Here is a 19546-nt window from a genome sequence, read left to right as displayed (position 1 = left end):
AGTCTGGGATGGGAAGAGCTGGGAAAAACTGCAGGAGGCTTTAATCAGGTGATGGAGATGTCCTTAGGAAGTTTAAAGTGAGATTCATTTCCCTTGCATTTCGTATCAAGGATTTCAGTAAATGCCCTAGAGTCAGATGAGTCACGGGAGAAAATAAAGCTCAATAACAAGAAAACCTGATGGACAAAAGAAATCCAGCCCTGAACCCGAAGCCAAAACAAAATGAACTTCAAACCCACGAGTGCAACCTTCTCATAAGCAGCAAAACCTTTTCTTTTCAGGGCTTTTCTGGTTTGTGGAGTGCTGTTCCTGGGGCAAATATTGGCAAATATCCTGAGTGTTCTGTATTTCCTTCCTGTGTGTTCTGGTTTTGCTCCTGTCACTCAGATCAGGACGGGCAGTGGAAGGAGATCAGGTCCCTCCTGCACTGCACCACGGCACAGAAAAAGGGAAATGCCACTGGAATATCAGCCCTGACAAAGAGATCATTCATTATTTTGCTGCTCTCTCACAGCTGCTGGTGTGGAGAGCTTTGAGGGGAGCACTGGGGTCCTGATTTGATTTCTCTGAGGTGAGGAGCAGTTGGACACAAATGCTGAAGAGGAAACGTTTCTGACACCTCTGGGATAAGGCAGAGTTTTTTAGGACCAGTCCTGAACTGCAGAATGAACTTCCCTGCAAGTTTATCACAACTTTGTTGCTTTCTGTGTCAGGCCTGTCTGTGTCACCAACATTCAATAAATACAAAAATGAGGAAGATTTTTCAGAGCAAACCACTCCAGTTTGCACTCAGTTCCTCCTCCTGTGTAAACAAACCCACCCAAACCTCTAACAGTGATTAATTGGTGCCAGTGCATCACACACACTCCTAAATGCTGCTCAGGTGAAAAAAAGTGAAAAAGCCACAAAAACTAGCTCAGGATGGTGCAGAGCTTGTCCAGTTTCACTGCAGGAGCAGGGTGCTTGTTAAATCACAGGAGATGAGTTCAACACCAGCTCTTCAGGCTCCCAAATTCAAGAGTCAGCACCGTGCAGCTGAAGAGGAGAGTGAGGAAAACTCAGCAACAAACCCAGGCTGTTCAACCTTTCTCTGCAGCACCCACAGCCCACCCCAAACTGAACATCTGACATGCTAAAACCCACTCAGGGCTGAAAATGCAAGTCCCACTGCCCAGTCAGAGCCCAGTGTGCCTCTCCACAGAGCCAGGCTGCTGCAGGGCTGCAGCTGGATCCTTGTGCAGAGCTCCCCTCCCACCCTGTGCTCCCTCCCACCTGGCTGCAGGTTGTGCCACCTCCGTCACAAAAAAATCGAAATTAGCATCCCTTGCAGATGTTCCTCCCAGGACAGGCCTGTACCTGACTCTGGAATAAAAGAGCTGCAGCTCAGGAAGGCACATTAGTCATAATGAGCTCCTGAACTCGAATGCTCTGCGGTTTTCTCATCTCTTCTGCCAAAACAAGCAGCACCCCCAGCCTGCTGTGCACACTCAGAGAGTGCAGGGAGCTCTTGCTTTGCTCAGCAGAACAGGCTCAGGGAATTTTTGGTCCCAGTTGGCTGCTGGGGGGTGATTGCCTGTGCCCTGGCAGCCCCTCAGTGCTGCCAGAGGAAGCACCCAGGGCTTGGCACAGGCTGGTTTTTAATTGCCTGGTGTCAAATCCAGCGCTGGAAGTGCAGGCTCTGGGCACAGATGTGGTTTGAGCCCGTCAGGAAGTGTCCCGATGTTGGGAAAGATGGAACAGAGGAATCTTGCAAATATGAATGCTCAGATCCTGGGAATATAGAAACCATGAACGAAATTGAAATGAAAGCCACGTTTGAGATGCCAAGCCTTAGTTACTGAATGACCATGAAACAATGGGATGGCCCTGGAGGTAATCCCCTCTCGATTGAACAATGCCCTTGGCCAGAGAGCAGCTCCAAAGGGCACAAAAGACTCACCAAAAGATCAGATCTTAGAGTGTAAAATGTAACACACTATGCTGATATAAGGATTCCTATAGGCTGTGTGTAAATGCTCTAGAATTTGTATTTTGTATTAGATTGGTTAGTGGAAATTAGAATATTCATTATGGAAGAAGATTTATTGTATTGCAAACGGGAAATTGCTCTCTTTACTCTCTTTTACTCCCTTTTTTTCTCTCTCTCTTTATCCTCCCTCTTCTCTCTCTCTCTCCTCCCTTTTTTATCTCTTTATCCTGCTTTGGGGCAGCCCCTAGCAGGCTCTTTTATAATAAACTGTAACTGTAACCTTTAGCTTCAACAGAGCGTTTGAGTTTTGTCACACACCGTCTATATATGTATATATATATATATATATATATATATATATATATATATATATATATATATATATATATATATATATATATATAAAGAATCCCTCAGACTCCTGCATCCCAGCAAATGTGCTGAGCTTTAATGAAGCCACTGACTCACCAGCTGGGAGAAGCAGGGGCTGCAGCAGGAGCTGCTGGTCTGAGGGCATCAGCATTTCCCTCCAGTGAAATGGGTCCCCCCAGAGAAGGAAATTGCCATTTTTGGGTCCCTGAGTTGCAGAGGGAGGTCCCTGGAGTGTCCTGCCCCGTGGGACAGCAGCTGTGGGATGCATGGTGTGTCACCCCCTTCCTGGAGGTTCTGGTGCATTCCCAGTGCCCAAATCTGTTCACACAGCTCTGGAATTGACTGAGCCAGTTCATCTCAAGTGCAGGAAATCAATAGTCTTGGGGGTGAGAATTCTTCAGGAGCCAAGATGGGTATTGATATCTCTGGGAAGGAAATGAATTCTCCTCTCTTGCATATTCCCAAGGATGGGCCAGGAGGAGGCTGTTACTCCCATGAATCAATAATGTCAATAGTGGGCTCAAAATATTTAGTTTTTTTTTCCAAAAGCAATCACCAGAAGGTTCTAATCTGAGAGGGAAGGCTGGAAAAAGGATCTGAGCTGACCATGGCACTGATTTCCTGGGGAGCTTTGGGCATATTTTGGCCTTTTCTCTGTCTTAGCCTAAAGTTAGGGCAGAGTTTGGATTGTCATGGGCGTGGAGCTGACACATATTTTTTAATTTTTAATCATTTTACATTGCTTTTATCCTCTAAATTGGTCTGTGCAACCCCCACAGGATCTGCCTGGGGAAATGCTCTCGGTGCAAATTCAAACAGAACCAAATTTGCTGAGGTGCTGTTTGTAAAAAACACTGTCTGGGCTCTCAGGAGAGCAAACCCAGGCTGGGAGCAGAGTCAGGAGCCATTTGTGAAGGTGCAGAAGGATTTTTTTGGGGTGAAGGGTTGGGATGTGCACGTGGGGTGGCAGAGCACACACTCCCTCCTCAGAGAAGCTTTTTGGAGACTGAAAAACTCTTTTCATTTCCTTGCTGTGGACAAGGATAAAGGATGTGCTGCTGAAAGGGATTCTGTGGCAGGGCCTTTGTTTCTCACCCACAGCTCATCTCCCCAAATTCAATATTTTGCAGGACAGATAAGGACAAGAGGAGGAGGATTTCAAAGCACCTGGCCAAACACAGGTTATTAATTCTGATTCAACTCCAGAAAATTCAGCTTCTCGCTGTTCCAGCACCCATGGATGTGCTCAGGTGCTGTCAGAGCTGTCTCACTGTGGAAGCACAGAAATGTTAGTTAGGCTGTGATGGCCCCCAAATATCTGAATGCCCCAAATTTTGGGTCCTAACCAGGTTACTTTAAAAGGCAGAAGGAGATGAGTGTTGCTGCTCTCTCCATCTCTTTGCCTGGTGCTTTCTCTCTGCTCACAAAGGCCCTTGGGAAGCTGGAGTGTTGGCAATCAGCTTGGAAAAACTCACCTGCCTTTTCTGAGGTGTTTTTTCTTTTCCTTGTTATTTGTGCAGAGCTCAGCAGCCAGCAAAGACGTGTAATTAGAGTTAATTGTGATTGCTCATGGTGTGACAGCATCAGTGTGCAGGGTGCTGCTGGCTCTGAGGGAATGGAATATTTGGGACAGATCCCCCACAGCCCCAGAGCACTGGGGAGTTTGTCCTGCTCCTGTGCCTGTCCCAGAGGGGGGTGGCAGTGTCACCTTTTCAGGTACATTCAGTTTTCTCTTTGCTTTTGAGGCTGAGATCTCTGGTGCTGATCAACGCTCCAGCTGTGATTTTTCCCCTCCCCAAGGCCCAGGGAGAGGCTGACAACACTTTTAGAGACGATCAAAGCCACCCCTGGCACATCTCCCAGCCAAACACCCAGCCCAGAGCTGGCTCCTGCTCTTTCTAGGAGCCAGAACCCTCTGGGAATTTTGCCTCGTCGTGCTGGGATTTCAGAAGGAGCTGCAATAAATAAATAAATAAATAAATAAATAAATAAATAAATAAACAAATGAGTAAAGGAGTAAAGGAATAAATAAATAAATAAATAAATAAATAAATAAATAAATAAATAAATAAATAAACAAACAAATGCGTAAAGGAGTAAAGGAATAAATAAATAAAGGAATAAATAAATAAACAAATAGATAGATAGATAGATAGATAGATAGATAGATAGATAGATAGATAGATAAAGGAATAAAGGAATAAATAAATAAATAATAGCTGGCTTTCTGGAGGAGAAAAAAGGCATTTTAACAGCATCCAAAATCCCAAACTGACATCACTGTGAGCCGTCAGTGGACACCCCATGAGGATTTAATTGCTGCATTTTTGGGCAGCACAAATCCCAAATTCCAGCCCCACCCTCAGGAGGAGACTATCCTGAGCTGGAATTCTTCTGTGAGGTGGAAAAGAGCGGAGAGGAGGGGAACAGATGGTGCCACACACACACACACAGAGATTTTCCAGAGGGCAAGGATGCCAAACACCCGGCTGGCAGCGGGAGAAATTCGGGATGTGGAGGCTCAGAACCCGAGGAAATGCAGCTTCTCAACGAGCCAGGGAAGCTGCACTTGCTGAGGAGGAGTGAAAACCCCAGGGACAGCCACCCACGGGCCACAGTCTGTGCTGGGAGCTGCCAGACAGAGCTGGGAATAGATCACAGCAGGGAATTCACTGCGGCGCTCCGGGGAGCTGCACTGATGCAGAGGGGATTTTGGGGGGTCTCCGAGGGAATTTGCCCTGTTCACATCATGAATTTGGGTTGTAAAGGGAAATTTTGGGGTTCTGAGAGGGAAGTTGCCTGGTGCACACCATGAATATGGGTTGTAAAGGGAAATTTTGGGGTTCTCAGAGGGATGTTGCCTGGTGCACGCAGGGAATTTGGGATGGAAAGGGAATTTTTGGGGTTCTCTGAAGGAATTTGCCTGTTGTACTCCCTGAATTTGGTTTGTAAAGAGCATTTTTGGGGTTCTCTGAGGCAATTTTACCTGTACACACCATGAATATGGTTTCTAAAGGGAAATTTTGGGGTTCTGAGAGGGATGTTGCCTGGTGCACACCATGAAATTGGGTTACAAAGGGAATTTTAGGGGTTCTCTGAAGGATGTTGCCTGTTTCCCACCATAAATCTGGGCTGCAAAGGGAATTTTTGGGGTTCTCTGCGAGCTCTCCACGCTGCTGCCATATCAGACATGAAGGATATTCCTCTTTCCCCAGCCCAGCCCTCAACTGCTGTCGTTTATTTCCCCCAAAACGCCTCTTTAGCTCTTTCCCTCAGCCACAGCCAGCCTAAAGCTGCGTGTTAATCGCCAGGATTAATGTTTGTTGCTGCAGGAGCACTTTGGGAAGGAAAGCAGCTCTGCCTGGCTGTTTTGGGATCGATGGTCAAGGCGTTTAAGGAACCTGCTCCCTTCCTGCCTGCTCTGCTCCCAGCTCACTAAATCCAGCAAACTCCATCTTTTCTCCACCACAAATCCCTTCCCCAGCCCATATCTCTTCCATGGAGGGCTCTTTCCTGCCTCTTTTTCAGAAATGAGATTCACGAGCTACCTGGATCCTCTTTGCAGTTCGGGAAATAATTACTTTACGCAATATAATTTGCTTAAAACCATGACAGTTTTAACTATAGTTTAAGGCTAAATGACTGCTCAGCAAGACAGCTGGTAAAATTCACCCTGTAATAAGACTGCAGCAATGTAAACAAGCCCAGCCCATTTAGGGCTTTGAGTTAATATAGACGTCAAATACTCTCAATATCTCTAAATTTCCCAAACCATCAGGCGTTTCCCTCCTTTGTAAACGTGTTTGTAATTGATCTCATCCTTTATCACCTAAACACAGGGCGAATGTCTGTCCTAAATCCATATAATTGATTGTGTTGGGACATAAATTAAATTAACCTCGGAGGAAACATTGTCTGGTTTGTTTTAGCACCACAGGCACTGGTGGCACAGGGAGTGAGCAGCTCCTGCTGGAAAAATTCCAGGCCAGGCTCCTTCTCCAAAGGAATGTGGCTTTTTCCAAAGAAAACACAGCCAAAAATGACAGTCCTTAAGTTTTATTATGAAACATGCCTTGGGGATTTTCCCTCTGTTCTGCAGAGCTCTTTGCAGGTGTGGTGCTTTGCTTAATTTTAAGATTTTGTCTGAGTTTATTTTCTCATGCTCAGCTAGGTAGGACTCAACACCAAACCAGGTTTAGGTGATAGACTGAATTTTTCCTCTCAAATACTGAAAATTTGAACAAAATGAGGCTCAGGACTTGCTAAAACTCTGCTAGTCACTCCACATGCTGAGCTTGGGTCCTTGTGAGAGCCAGAACTACTTGCTAGGCACTTATAAGATTTTTCTATTCCCTCCCCAACAAGAACCAGCCTAGTGGGCAGGTGAAAATTGTATTTATAGAGAAGCCAAGCCATATTCCTGAAAATGACCCCCCTCTGCAGCCTCCCAAACCATCCCAGTTCCTCTCCCAAGCAGCAGGGAGGGATCTCTGGGGCCTGATGTCCTCTCTCCTGCTCAGTTAATAACCTCCATCCAATCACAATTATGGCGATAAAACCTAAAATTCATTTGCAGCCGCTGGAGTCGCGATTTATTGATTTAGTGATTTATTGTCGGCTAATTATCTTGCCTTGAGGTCTTGAGGATGGAATAATCGCCCTGATTTGCATAATCAAGCATCAGAGGCTTCAGAGCAGGGCTTGCTCTCAGCAGATGGCCCTGGTGTGTGTGGTGGGACCCTCGGATTTTATGGTTTGCCTTGCTTCCCATCTCGTGTCTCTTTGCCTATAGCAAAAGTTGGCTCTCTTTTCCTAATTAAGTGTAATTTACATTAATATCTAGAGTTCTTTCTGTGCTGCTGAAGGCAGAGGAAGCCCTGACCCACCTGTGTGGCTGAACAGGAGCTGGGAGAGGCAGGATTTCATAAAAAAAAAGTGGAATTCAGAATGATTTTGTTTGACATTAAAAATAGTCTCATTCCAATTTCCCATTTCTGGGAAATCGTCCACTGGTCCAGGCAGCTCCATGCAGAGCTGATAACTCCACACAACAGGATGGTTTCCCCCTTTAAATCAAATAATTTCCAAAAACCTCCCTTAAATCAGAGCTCTGGTGCCCCTGGATGTGCCCATTGTGAAGAAGGACCAGGATCCATAAAACCCGAGAGCTTTCCTCTGGAAATGTGATTTCTCTGAGTGCAGCTTGTCATTAGATTCAAAACCACACATGCAAAAAAAAAAAAAAAAAAGCTTGGAATTGTGTTTCAAACCGAAATTTTGACTTGACATTTCTGAGCCCTGTAACTCTGTGCCTTAAAAATGACACCAGCACTTTTCATCTGCCTTTAACGTCGGTTTTATACCAATAATTACCAGCACCGTGTAATTAGCTGAGTGTTCTGAAGCTCTGCCTGTCATCACAGAATTGGGGCTGCTCCTGTGAAAGGGTGAACGTTCATGGGCTCTTTTTTTTTGCCTGAAATCTGAGTTTTCCACCCTTGGTTCAGATGCTTGTTGGTAAAACCATCACACACGAGGCAGAAATCAATAGCAATTCCAAAGTGTCTCATCAAAGATTTTAAATCTTCATTATTTTATGCAGGATGGACAGAAGGAAGGCTAGGTTTGAAAATTCAAGTTCCTCCACTTTAGATGTTTATCTACAGTGCAGATTTTTGATTTCAGCTCCATTTCAGATGCCCTGCATGTGTTTCTGGCCATAACCTCCCTGCATTTACCTCTGACACCAACCCAGCCAGGTTCAGTGTCCTGATGCTCCAGAATTGCCAAAGAGCAGCAGAAATTGCCTCCTTCCTGCACTTCTATGCCCTCACCATTGAGTTTTTGAGTTTATAATGAGGGCTGTGCTCTGAGAGGAAATTACCATCAGACCTGGGTAATTCTGGGCAATAAATGGGGGGAGAGGACAAAAAAGGCAAACAAGGGCAGGGCTTGACATAGAATTGATGTCAAATTGGGGTGAGAATTTAATTTCCAAGTGTTCAGCTCACTCAATCTTGTTTTTGGACTGATCTTCAAAGGGTTTTGTTCCAGGGGGGAAAGCGCAAACTGCCTTTTTAAAATTATTTTTTCAAGTGTAATTTTTAATTACGCTTCTAATTAGGGAGAGAAACTGTCATGGAAATTACATCTTCTGAGTTGTCACACGAACTTGGCACTTCGTTTTCTATTGCTAGCTCCTCTCCTTGGAACTGGGATGGTTTTTATCCATGGGGCATTTTGTTGTGTTTATGCAGCCTGGGAAAAGTCTGTGCTCAGGATCTGGGGGTGCTCTGAGGGTGGGAAATTCAAAGCAAATTCCACAAACTGTGCCCTTTTTTTCCCCCCACCTTTTTCATCCTTGAGTAGGGAAAAGCTCCTGATTGTGGGTTTGTGTTTGAAGGACCTTTTCCAGTGGAAATCTCCTCCCAGTAGCCAGGGAGAACGAGCTGGGGTTGGATTTGCAGAGTTTTCTTCTCGCCAGGGCATCCCCGAAGGGGTTACAGGGCTGGGATGCTCATCCCTGGCACTCTGCTCTGGGAATCTGTGCAAAGTTCAGGAGGAGCCTCACCTGTGTTTGCCCAGAGCTCACCTGCTGCGCTCAGCCCTCCCGGAGGAGCCTCTCCAATAAAAGCACCAAAGGTCAGCGCTGAATTCCTGATGAGCAGCTCCTGCCCAGGGGACAGAGCTGACTCGGGGCTCTGACAGCCCCAGGCCTGGCTTTTCCCCAAGTTTTGCAGTTAAACGTTAAAACCCAGCTTATTTAGAGGGATAAAACGTCCTCTCAAGGGCATTCCAGCTCAGTAATTCCTCCATTTCCAGCAAAGGGCTGTTTCAGGAGCTGGTAAATCGGGTTTAAAAGGCAAATTGACACTTGGAGATTATCTCCACTCTCGTTTTTCCCTTTCATTTTGAATTCATTTCAGGCTTGCCCGTGCAGCCTGCAGGATGTATCAGTGCTGCAATCAGAATCCTTATTAAAAAAGAGCGGGATTGAGCTGCTAATTCCACAGAGCCATTCTGCAGCTCGCAGCTCGCTTGTAATTCAGATTCAATCAGCAAATAAATATGATAACAGGCTGCTGTTTATTGAACCAACAGACAGGAAAGCTCTGTGTTTAGGAGCTGCTGGCAAAGCTGTGGGATTTGGCACGGCTCTGGTCTGGTGCTGGGCTGGAATTCGGGAAGCAGGAGATCTTTTAGCAGGGAATTTCCTGCCTGTCACCTCCTCTGCTGCCTGACCTTCCCACTTCATCAAACCCTGCCTTCTTCTGTCGCTGTCCTGTCGCCCTGAGCCCATCCTGGCTGTCAGACACCATCGATTCCAGTATTGATCCCCATCCCAATATGATTTCCAAAGAGCATTCCCAGCGTGGCTGACCCAGGAACAGAATAATTCTGGCAAACAGGGGTGTGTGGCCAGCAAATCCAGCAGGACCTGCCTGTTCCCAGCACCTCTGGAATGCCCCACTGTTCCCTGCCTTGAGTCTCTTCTCCTGCACTGAGGGACAGCCTGGAGCATCCTCTGCTCCTGCTCCAAAGAGCCCAGAACAAATGCTGGGCAGGGAGACAGGAGCTGGAATTGCCTCAGTGATGCCATGATATGCACGAGATGCCCTATTCCCACTTTTCTTGCATTAAAATTTGCCCATTAAAATGTTTGAATTAAAATATTGCAGGGAGAAATTGTCACGGGGCTGAACAACACAGGTCCCGTTTCCTTGGGTAAGGGTGGCAGGTGCCAAGGAGCTGAATTTGGAGTGGGAGAAACAGGACTTCTGGAGAGCTGTCCTGGTGTGAAGGACAGGTGTCTGCCAATAAAGGCAGGAGATTCTCTTTGAAATGGAGAATGGAAACCCCCTCCCTCCAAATTATTATAATTTGGAAATTAAGGGGCTCTCAGGCAAAGATATGGGAATTAGGAATAACAGTTCTTTACTAGGAAAATTAAACTAGAAATGCAGTATTACACAGAACAATCCCAGCCCTGCCAGAGTCAGAATCCAAGCTGACACCCGTCAGTCAGTCAGGGTGTTGGCACAGTCCCATTCAATGGTGGCTGCATCCTCCTGCAGGGGCAGATGTGGTTCAGCTGGAGCAGTGCTCCTGGAGAAGGTGCAGTTTCCTCTGAAGCTCCAGGGATGATGTGCAAAGGTCTGGTTTTCCTCTGGAATCCAGTGGAAAGAAGGTGCCTTGGTGTCCAAAATGTCAGTTTTTATCTGGGTAGGAAAGGCTTGGCTCCTCCCCTGGCTGGAGCATCTCCCAGTGGGATGATGGAATTTTATCAGTCATGCCCTGGGACTCACTGGCCATTAACAGGAGATATCTCCTGGAGGGAGGATGGGCTGTGGGAAGATAAAGATGATTGCCCAGCTGGCTTAAAGATGGCCCATGAGCAGAGGATATCTCCATGGAGATAAAGGTCACTGGTTTAAACCCCACCTGGTTTAACAGATGGGGACAGAATACACATTTCTGGCCACATCCTGTATTGCAACCCAAGACAACAGCAAATTAATATGATTATGGAGAAGCTGATTTATTGGTTTTTTAGCTTTAATTGGACATTCTAAGACTACTGTTCACACGATTACACATTTTTTGATTGGTGTTTCTATGCTGTTTATGCGCTTTGTCCGAGCTTTTCTGGTACTATGGTTGGTGGCTGTTTAGAACTTCACTGCCCACCTTTACCTTGAGTCTTCTAATCTTGGTATTCTGTTTTTTAGCTCTTCTGATTTAGCACAATTTATGTTTCATTGGCCTTGAGGGTCTCAACAAGCTGTAGAAAAACACCTAAAAATGGCTTATTTCATGCACCTGTTATAAACATTGGTCTAAACTAAGAAATATACAGAAAAACAGCTAAGTGTGTGAAGGAACAGCAAAATATGCAGAAAAAAACCTAAAATATAACAGCTAAATGTAGTTTGGCTGGTGTACACAATACAGAGCACGGCCTGGATTTGTTGGGATATGTTACTGTGCCCAAAACTTGCACAGAATTACTACAATTTGGCACTTCCCTCTCAGATCAGGGCTCTAAAGCAGCTTTTTATGAACCCCTCTCCCCCAGCACCCCGACTGAAGAGCCGCTCGTTAAGGCTGTTAATGGCACTGGGTTAATTAGGATTGCAGTGGGGCAGATGGAGCCGGGCTCGTTTGAAGCCATTGCTGATGGCTCAGGGCGTTCTCCTGCAGATATTTGCCAAGCAAAGGCAAAAATGCCCAGCAAAAGCCAGATTTAGCCACGGGAAATGCTGTTCAGCGGGTTGCTGAATTGTTGAAGCAGGGAAAGCTTTTCCTTCCTTTCCCAACTGGTGTATCTTGAAGCAGAGATGTCGCTATCTCTTCCAAATAATCCAATTTTCAAACCCATCTCGGAGCAAGATTTTACACTCCGTGCAAAGTTCATTCCACAGCTTCCACAATTCCCATTTCCCACTTCTCTGCTCCTCCTGGACATTTGTTCACATGTCATCAAATAAGTTGCAGATTGTTTCTTTTTCTCCAGTTGACTTTCCAACACCAGGGGGGAAAAATACAGAGATTTAGGGCAGGATGGGAAGGGAACTAATCACTTAAGACCTAATTAGCAAGGGACTCTCACAGGGATGTCCTCCCCGGGTAATTGCTGCTCATTTCCAGCTGTGGATACAGGAAGACAAAATAGTTTTAGGGAGATTATTCAATTCCCTGCAAAATCCATCACCAGTGTTTCAGTGGGGAAGGTGGAAAGGAGGGATTTACAAAGGGTGCTTTAAAAGAATTTTCATTAAACAGATTTCCCCCAGTTTGGTTTTTGGGGCTCCTGAGGGATTTGCCTCCAGCACCTCCTGCTCTCTGTGCTCACTGTGCAGATGCTGCAGAGTCTCTGGAGTTACAAACCCATTTTCCTCTGGAATATCCCAGAATTATCACCAGGACTGCTCCTGCTCTAGCAGGGATCACCCCTAAAACCCCAGAGGCAAATTTGGAGCTGTACAATACCAGTTTAACTCAGCCACCAGCAGCACCCAAACCACCCCTGTTTATTTACCTCTCTAAGTCTCTTTAAAACATGAAATTTGTGCTTTTTTCCCCCTGCAGAGCAGCCCCAGCAGTGTGAGAGCTGCACAAGGCATGTGTGCTCCTGCAGCTCATGACTCTCACACTGTGAGTGACTTGTTCTGTTAGCATGATAAACACATGCTGGAGAGGAACAGCACTAATTATGACCCTGTCACCTTCATCAGCTCCCCACTAATTGTTTTGGCTTTTTTTAATCTCAGCGCTTGGAGATGAAACATGATGTTTGGTTCTGCAAAGGAGTTGAAAAGAAAAGAGAAGAAAGAATTGCATTTTAAAATAGAAGCATCAGGTAGATCTTTCTGTTGGATTTGAAATTCAAATGACAGAAATTATAACTTTTTTGTGTGTTATTAAAATAAGGCATGGGAGGTTTTCAGAGGACTTTTCTGGGACTGCCCAGATCGAGTCTCAGTCCACTGCTTCACCTTGGGTTGTGCTCTCAAGATGATCCCAGCCCAGGGCTCTCTGTGTCACAACACAATAAAACTTCCCTAAATCTCTCCAGGTGCTGCCAGACAGCTCAGAAACCTCCTCAGTGATAAATCTCTTCCTCATTTTTTGAGGATAAAGGGTGATATCTCCTTATTATGGGCTCTGTGGATCCTGGGAGAATAAGGATTAGGATTCAAGCCTGCAGGAAAAAAAAAAAAAAAAAAAAAAAAAAGCCAAACCCAAATGCATCTTTTGTCCCTCTAGCTCTCCAAAACAGCAAGTCAATGGAGCAGAATCTGGATTTTCTGCTGGGAATTGCTTGAGACTGATGAACAGATTTTTATGGACTCCATCAGACCTACACTCAAAATACTGAATATTTCACAAAATGAGAATCAGGTTTGGTTAGGGGCAAAAAAATCTTTCCAGGTGCTCCTTCATCCCCTCACAAGGAGCAGATTGTGTGGCTGCACCAAGACCAGAATTAAACCTGCCAGTGAGAGCCACTACTGATTTCCATGGCTCAGAAATGTTCTGACAATTAAGATTTGTGTCTCTGAAAACTCTCAGCCAAGCTTGCAGGATGCTGTTCCACCTGGGGAGAGCTCTTGAGATGGAGAAGGTTTTCAGCCACTTGAGAATGTTCTGTTTCCAGTATTCCCAAAGGGGGAGTGAGGCACAGCTCAGCCTGTGACAGCTCAGCTCTCATCACAGACCATCACACAAACTGGTTTTATTTTTTGTTTTACACTAGTTTCTAAAGGAATATTGGAGAAACCCATGGATCTCGCCCAGTGCTCCATCCTCTGTGCACTCACCTTTGGTAGGTGCTGAGTGTTGTTTTAGTGTCCAGATGTGCATCCCCACCTGCAAAGAGCAGCAAAAAAAATATCAGTGCAAGGCCAGGCTCTGCCCACCCCTGAGAAGTTTGGTGTGGAAAACAACTTAATTGGGGTGTCCAGGCTAGGTACAAACACATCCATGGAAAATCAGCCGAGGAAATGAAGCCAAATACATAAATATGAATGAAAGATAAAATTATGAACAGTCCAGGGTCTGATTTCCCACGGCTGCCCTGAGTAATTTCCACCAGCAGTTGTTTCAGCAGCCTGTGAGAGGAAATTGGCTGGGTGAGAGAGCTCAGGGTTGTTCCATTGTGCAGGTTTCTGTTCCACCACATGTTTATAACCAAGAGCAGATGCCCAGGTCTGCTGAGCTGGGCTGTGCAAGCAGCTCTTGCTGCCACTTCTGGAAACATTCCCCTGTCAGAGGAGGATGGAGGGCAGTGGGTGTGGAGAACAGGAGAAGCTGAGTCCTTTCCTATCCATCCTACACTCCACAGCCTGGGGATGAGGGGCACAAAGAAGGTGGTGAGTGAAATGTGGAGTCAGAGGATGGTTTGGGATGGAAGGACCTTAAACAAATCCAATTCCACCCCTTCCACTGGCCCAGGCTGCTCCACCCACCCAGCCTGGCTGTGCCAGACCAAGACTGGCTGGTCTGAGCTGCCCAAAGGAATCCCAGGCTGCTGACCAGGAGCCGGGAGCTGCTCTGGATGTGGAGGGAGCATCAGCTCCCCCCGAGCCGGGCGGGTGGGGAGGCAGAGTCATGAATAAACATGATTTGCTCTGCGACTGACGCACGGCAATCAAAGGCAAACTCGTTTAGAGTTTGAAATCCGGACTTTAATTGCCAGCCCACGTTTACCTGGCTGTGTAGGCAGGAGGGAGAACTCTTCACCCAGCTGCATGGGGATGCTGGCTCTTGGCAGGGGAGGGATTGCTGGGAGCTCTTCTTTTCATTTCCAGCTCAAAGCACAAGGACGGTCCTTCCTCTTGCTTGGCACACTGAGGTCATTAAATAAAGAAAAGACCCTTTACATCTGCAAAGTAATTAAACAGCAGCCATCCCCATGCAGAGGAGGGATGTCTATCTTGGTCATTTTATTTCTCAGCTTGAAAACATTCCGATTATCCAGGGTAATCCAGGAGTGGGGAAAGAAAACTCTCATTCGTGGGTTTCTGGCTAATCCAGCCCGAACTGGTACAATCACCAAAAGCAAAGTTCCAGCAGGGCATTTTCCAGGGATCAGGGAGTTGTTTGCACACAGCCTGCTTGGATGCAGCTGCAGTAAATGAGAAAAATGCTTTTGCTCTGCAATATTTTTAGTAAAATCGATCCTCGCTCTCGACAAAGATCAAAGAAATCGAATCTGTACGGGGAGACCCGGAGCCCTGTGGGCTCAGATTAATTCCACTCCCTCATCCCCATGGCTCTGGCAGCTCTCCATCCCATGGGAGAGCAGCCTGCTGAAGCTGCTCTGTAACCTCATTAACCAGCTGACAGCAGCCCAGTCCATATTTCTATAACTTCTTTTTCATTGCCCTTGGCGGCCAACGAGCCGAGCAAACCGACTGTCCCTGATTGATTTGCCAGGAATAATCCCATTATTGTGTCCCTGGCCAAACCCAGCACAGTGCCCTGGGCTGGGAAGCCATCTAGAGGAGCAGGAGATATTCTGTCATTTCAGGTGGGGGGGTTAATTCTGTTTTCACACCCACACTGGCAGGGATGTTTGGGTTTTTGGCCAAACTTTCTGCCCCTCTCTGGGCAGCACACCCTGCTGTTCTCTCAGGTGCCACTGACCTTCCTTCCCCCTCACTGGGCTTGGGCTGGCCAAGCTTTGGGACCAACATTAATTTCGAGGTCACAGATGAATGTCAGAGGTGTTGGTAAAATAAAATAACTCCTAATAGCTACTACAGTGAGTAAAAAAATCAACTTAAAAAAAAGCCTGATTAGTCACAACCTGGACTTCTGTTCTCTTTGGCTTCTTGCTGATGTTTAGACAAAACATCTGAGCTGCCTCTTCTCCCAGCTTGCTTCCCTCTCCCTGCTGGCTCCTGGCAGATTGCTGTGGATCAGTTCAGCTCCACAGGCAGCCTTGGGGAGGAGAGGGGAAGATTAATTGAAGACTTTATTTCTTCTCTTTTCATTTGATCAGCCAAGTGGGAGAGGTGGGCCGTGAATCAGAGCCCCCAGGCTGGGTTTGTGTCAGGTCCAGGGTGATTTTGGAGCAGGCAGAGCCCATCCATCTCAGCTCCTCTGCCATCCTGACCCAGGCAGGAGCAGCACAGGGGAAAGTGGCTCTGAGAGCAGAGGGGAGGGTCAGGAATGGCTCAGCAGGAGGGTGAGGATGGGGAACAGGTCTGGGGGAAGTTCTCCAAGGGGCAGCAGCAGCTGGAGCCAGACGAGCCAAACTCGGTGCCCAGACTGTGCTGGGAGCAGTAAATCAGCCAGAGAGAGCATCAGAGAAATGAGCTGTGCCTGCAGGAAAGCTGGAAAATCCCAGAGCTGGGAGTGACCACTCAGAGAAAGCTTTTCCTCCTCACCTCCTGACATGGAGCTTTATAAAACCACAATCAACCACAGTTCCACCAGCTCTGCCCTCCAGGCTGCTGCAGACCCAAAATCCCTTTAAAGCCCCCTCAGAGCCACAAGCATCACTCCTGGGTGCAGCAAAATACTAAATATTTGACAAAATGAGAATCAGGTTTGGTTAGGGGAAAAAAATCTTCCCAGATGCTTCCTCATCCCTCACAAGGAGCAGATTGAGCATCACTCCTGGGTGCAGCAAAATATTAAATATTTCACAAAATGAGAATCAGGTTTGGTTAGGGGAAAAAAAAAATCTTCCCAGATGCTTCTTCATCCCTCACAAGGGGCAGATTGAGCATCACTCCTGGGTGCAGCAGTGGCTTCCAAAATCCAGGGCTTTGCCCAGTGGAGCCTGAAAGCAGAAACCCCAAAACGTCCCCGTTCTGCCACAGGCAGTGCTTTTCTCACAAAGTTGGTGTTGGTTTCTGCTCCCACTGTTTTATCTCCATTCCAGAGCCTGGTGCAGCACAGGAAGCATCTCCTGTGTTTTCCTGCAGGTGGAGGGGCAGTGAGGAGCATGAGGAGCTGCCCTCTCCTTATTAATCTGCAATTAGTCACCAGCTCTTAACAAACCCCTGCCTGGGGCTGGAGCTCTCAGAGAACACTTCCCTCAAATGGAGGATCTCCTGCCTTCTGTGTCCACCCCAGTGGTGCTAAAGGTTTATTTGAAACAATTATTTTTGTTGGAGAGCCCAGACCAGCCAGGGTTAGCTCAGACTGACTGCAGCCCAGAGTAGACAACAATAAATTCTCCCCGTGGTGGTGAAGTGGCAGAGGACACGAGGAGGATGTGACTCACACATCACAGATTTCTCTAATTTCCCTTTAATATGTTGAAGAGTTTCATCTGTTTCCAAATGTTTCCCACTGCCATCATCCCATGAAATTTCTTTTTTAATTGGTGAAATCTTCATGATTTTTTCCCCCTCAGGTTCTCGTGCAAACACACAGATCCATGTACAACAAGGCTTTAGTTTCCTGTGATAATGGCCCAGAAAATTCTGTTTATAAGCTGACTAAATATTATTATCCCAGCTGAAAGGATGCCAGGAAGGGTCAGGTTGGAAGGGACCACCCGGTGCCACCTCCCTGCTCATCCCAGAGCACAGGATGGAGTCCAGATGGCTCTGGAATGTCTCCAGCGATGGAGATTTGATGGAAGCACTCCCCATGGCTGTGCCTGCTGCAGGAATGTACCTTTGGGACAGAACAACCCAGCCAAAGTCACGTTTGGAGCATCAGCAGCACCGTGAATTCCAAACTCGCACAAAGCAACGGCGCAGCTGGGACAGAAGGTTTGTTTGTTTATTGGGAGAGGAAGGAGTGGCTGGGATGGGATCTAAACATTCCAGGGGGGCTCTCAGAGGTGGGTTTGTGTGGAATAGAACATTGTGTGTTTAATAGAGCATTTGTGTGTTTAATAGAACATTTGTGTGTTTAATAGAATGTTTGTGCGTTTAATAGAACAATTGTGTGTTTAATAGAACAATTGTGTGTTTAATAGAGCATTTGTGTGTTTAATAGAGCATTTGTGTGTTTAATAGAATGTTTGTGCGTTTAATAGAATGTTTGTGCGTTTAATAGAACAATTGTGTGTTTAATAGAACAACTGTGTGTTTAATAGAGCATTTGTGTGTGGGACTGAAGATTTGTATATGGAATAGAACATTTGTGTGTGGAATAAAATATTTGTGTGTGGAATAGAACATTCCTGTGTTTAACAGAACATTCCTGTGTGGAATGGAACATTTGTGTGTTTAATAGAGCATTAGTGTATGGAATAGAATATTTGTGTGTGGGATAAAACATTCCTGTGTGGAATAGAACATCTGTGTGTTTAACAGAACATTCCTGTGTTTAACAGAACATTCCTGTGTGGAATAGAACATCTGTGTGTGGAATAGAACATTTGTGTGTGGGATAGAACATTCCTGTGTGTAATAGAACATTCCTGTGTGGGATAGAACATTCCTGTGTTTAACAGAACATTCCTGTGTGGAATAGAACATCTGTGTGTGGAATAGAACATTTGTGTGTGGGATAGAACATTCCTGTGTGTAATAGAACATTCCTGTGTGGGATAGAACATTCCTGTGTTTAACAGAACATTCCTGTGTTTAATAGAACATTTCTGTGTGGAACAGAACATCCTGCAAGCAGAGGGGAGTTGGTGCCTCTGTCACAGCAGTTCCCCACTCAATCTCCCGGTCTGGCACTGCTCCCACCCCAGAGCTCAGCCCCATCCCCATCCCCAGCTCTGATCAGGGCCTTTCCTTCTTCAAGGCTCTGTCAGGAGCTGCTCTCTTGGCAGTGAGTGGGGATTCTCCCCAGGATTGTCTCTCTCCCCATTTCCAGCTCTACCAACGGGACAGATTCTCTGCCTTGCTGCCGTGTCCAGGCTGGAAGAAAACAAACCCAGGACGCCCAGCCCGTGGAGAGGAGCCCAGAGGAGCTCCAGAAACACCAGCCTAATGGGCTGGAAACTGCAGACAGATGCTGCCAAGCTCCAGATAAAATCATTTCACATAAACAAGGGCTCTGCCACAAGGGCTCCAAATCCCACGCAGAGAGGACTTGAGAAGATTTTTTTTTTTTAAATCCTTTTCTGCTCAGTTGAACTCCTCCCAGGCACTCTGGTAGCAGTGACATGGAGACAAGCAAGTGTTTTATATCTTGGAAGCCACTCACATCCTCCCTCACCTCCCTGCTCTGTCCACAGAGCTCCAGCCCCATTACACAGACGATTTATGTCTGTGCTTCTCATCTTTAGGCTGCCAGCAACTTCGGGAGGGTTATTTGTCCTTAAGTACTTGTAATTCTTCCTCTGCAGGAGCATAATCAGTCATTATCAGCGGCGGTTTCAGGCTCTAATCATAAAGCTGTTATTTCTGCTTAATCCTAACCTTGCTAAGTATTAATTTGATGTTTAATCCCCCTGGTATCTGGCAGTATTGGCCTGTTATTATTGTTGTTATTGCTGTTGTTTATGTGACAGTGAAAAATCAGCACTGTAGGAGTCATATCCTTAATTATTTACCATTTATTTGCCAGATCTCAGTTGCTCTCTTGCCACCCTGAGTGTCTCAGGGCAGTGTCACTCCAAAGTGTGAAAGGCACAGGTGACACTTTCAAGGAGGAGGGGACAGGAACACCACACTCTGTTCTTTTAGTCCCTCCACCACCCTTTAAAAACAAACAAAAAAATAAAATAACAGCAAAGCATTTAAGCCTTCAAACACGAGGTGACAAAGGATCAAACGCTGC

The sequence above is a fragment of the Oenanthe melanoleuca genome, chromosome 24 (assembly GCF_029582105.1).
Source record: "Oenanthe melanoleuca isolate GR-GAL-2019-014 chromosome 24, OMel1.0, whole genome shotgun sequence".
NCBI lineage: Eukaryota > Metazoa > Chordata > Aves > Passeriformes > Muscicapidae > Oenanthe > Oenanthe melanoleuca.
This window is presented reverse-complemented; position numbering follows the sequence as displayed.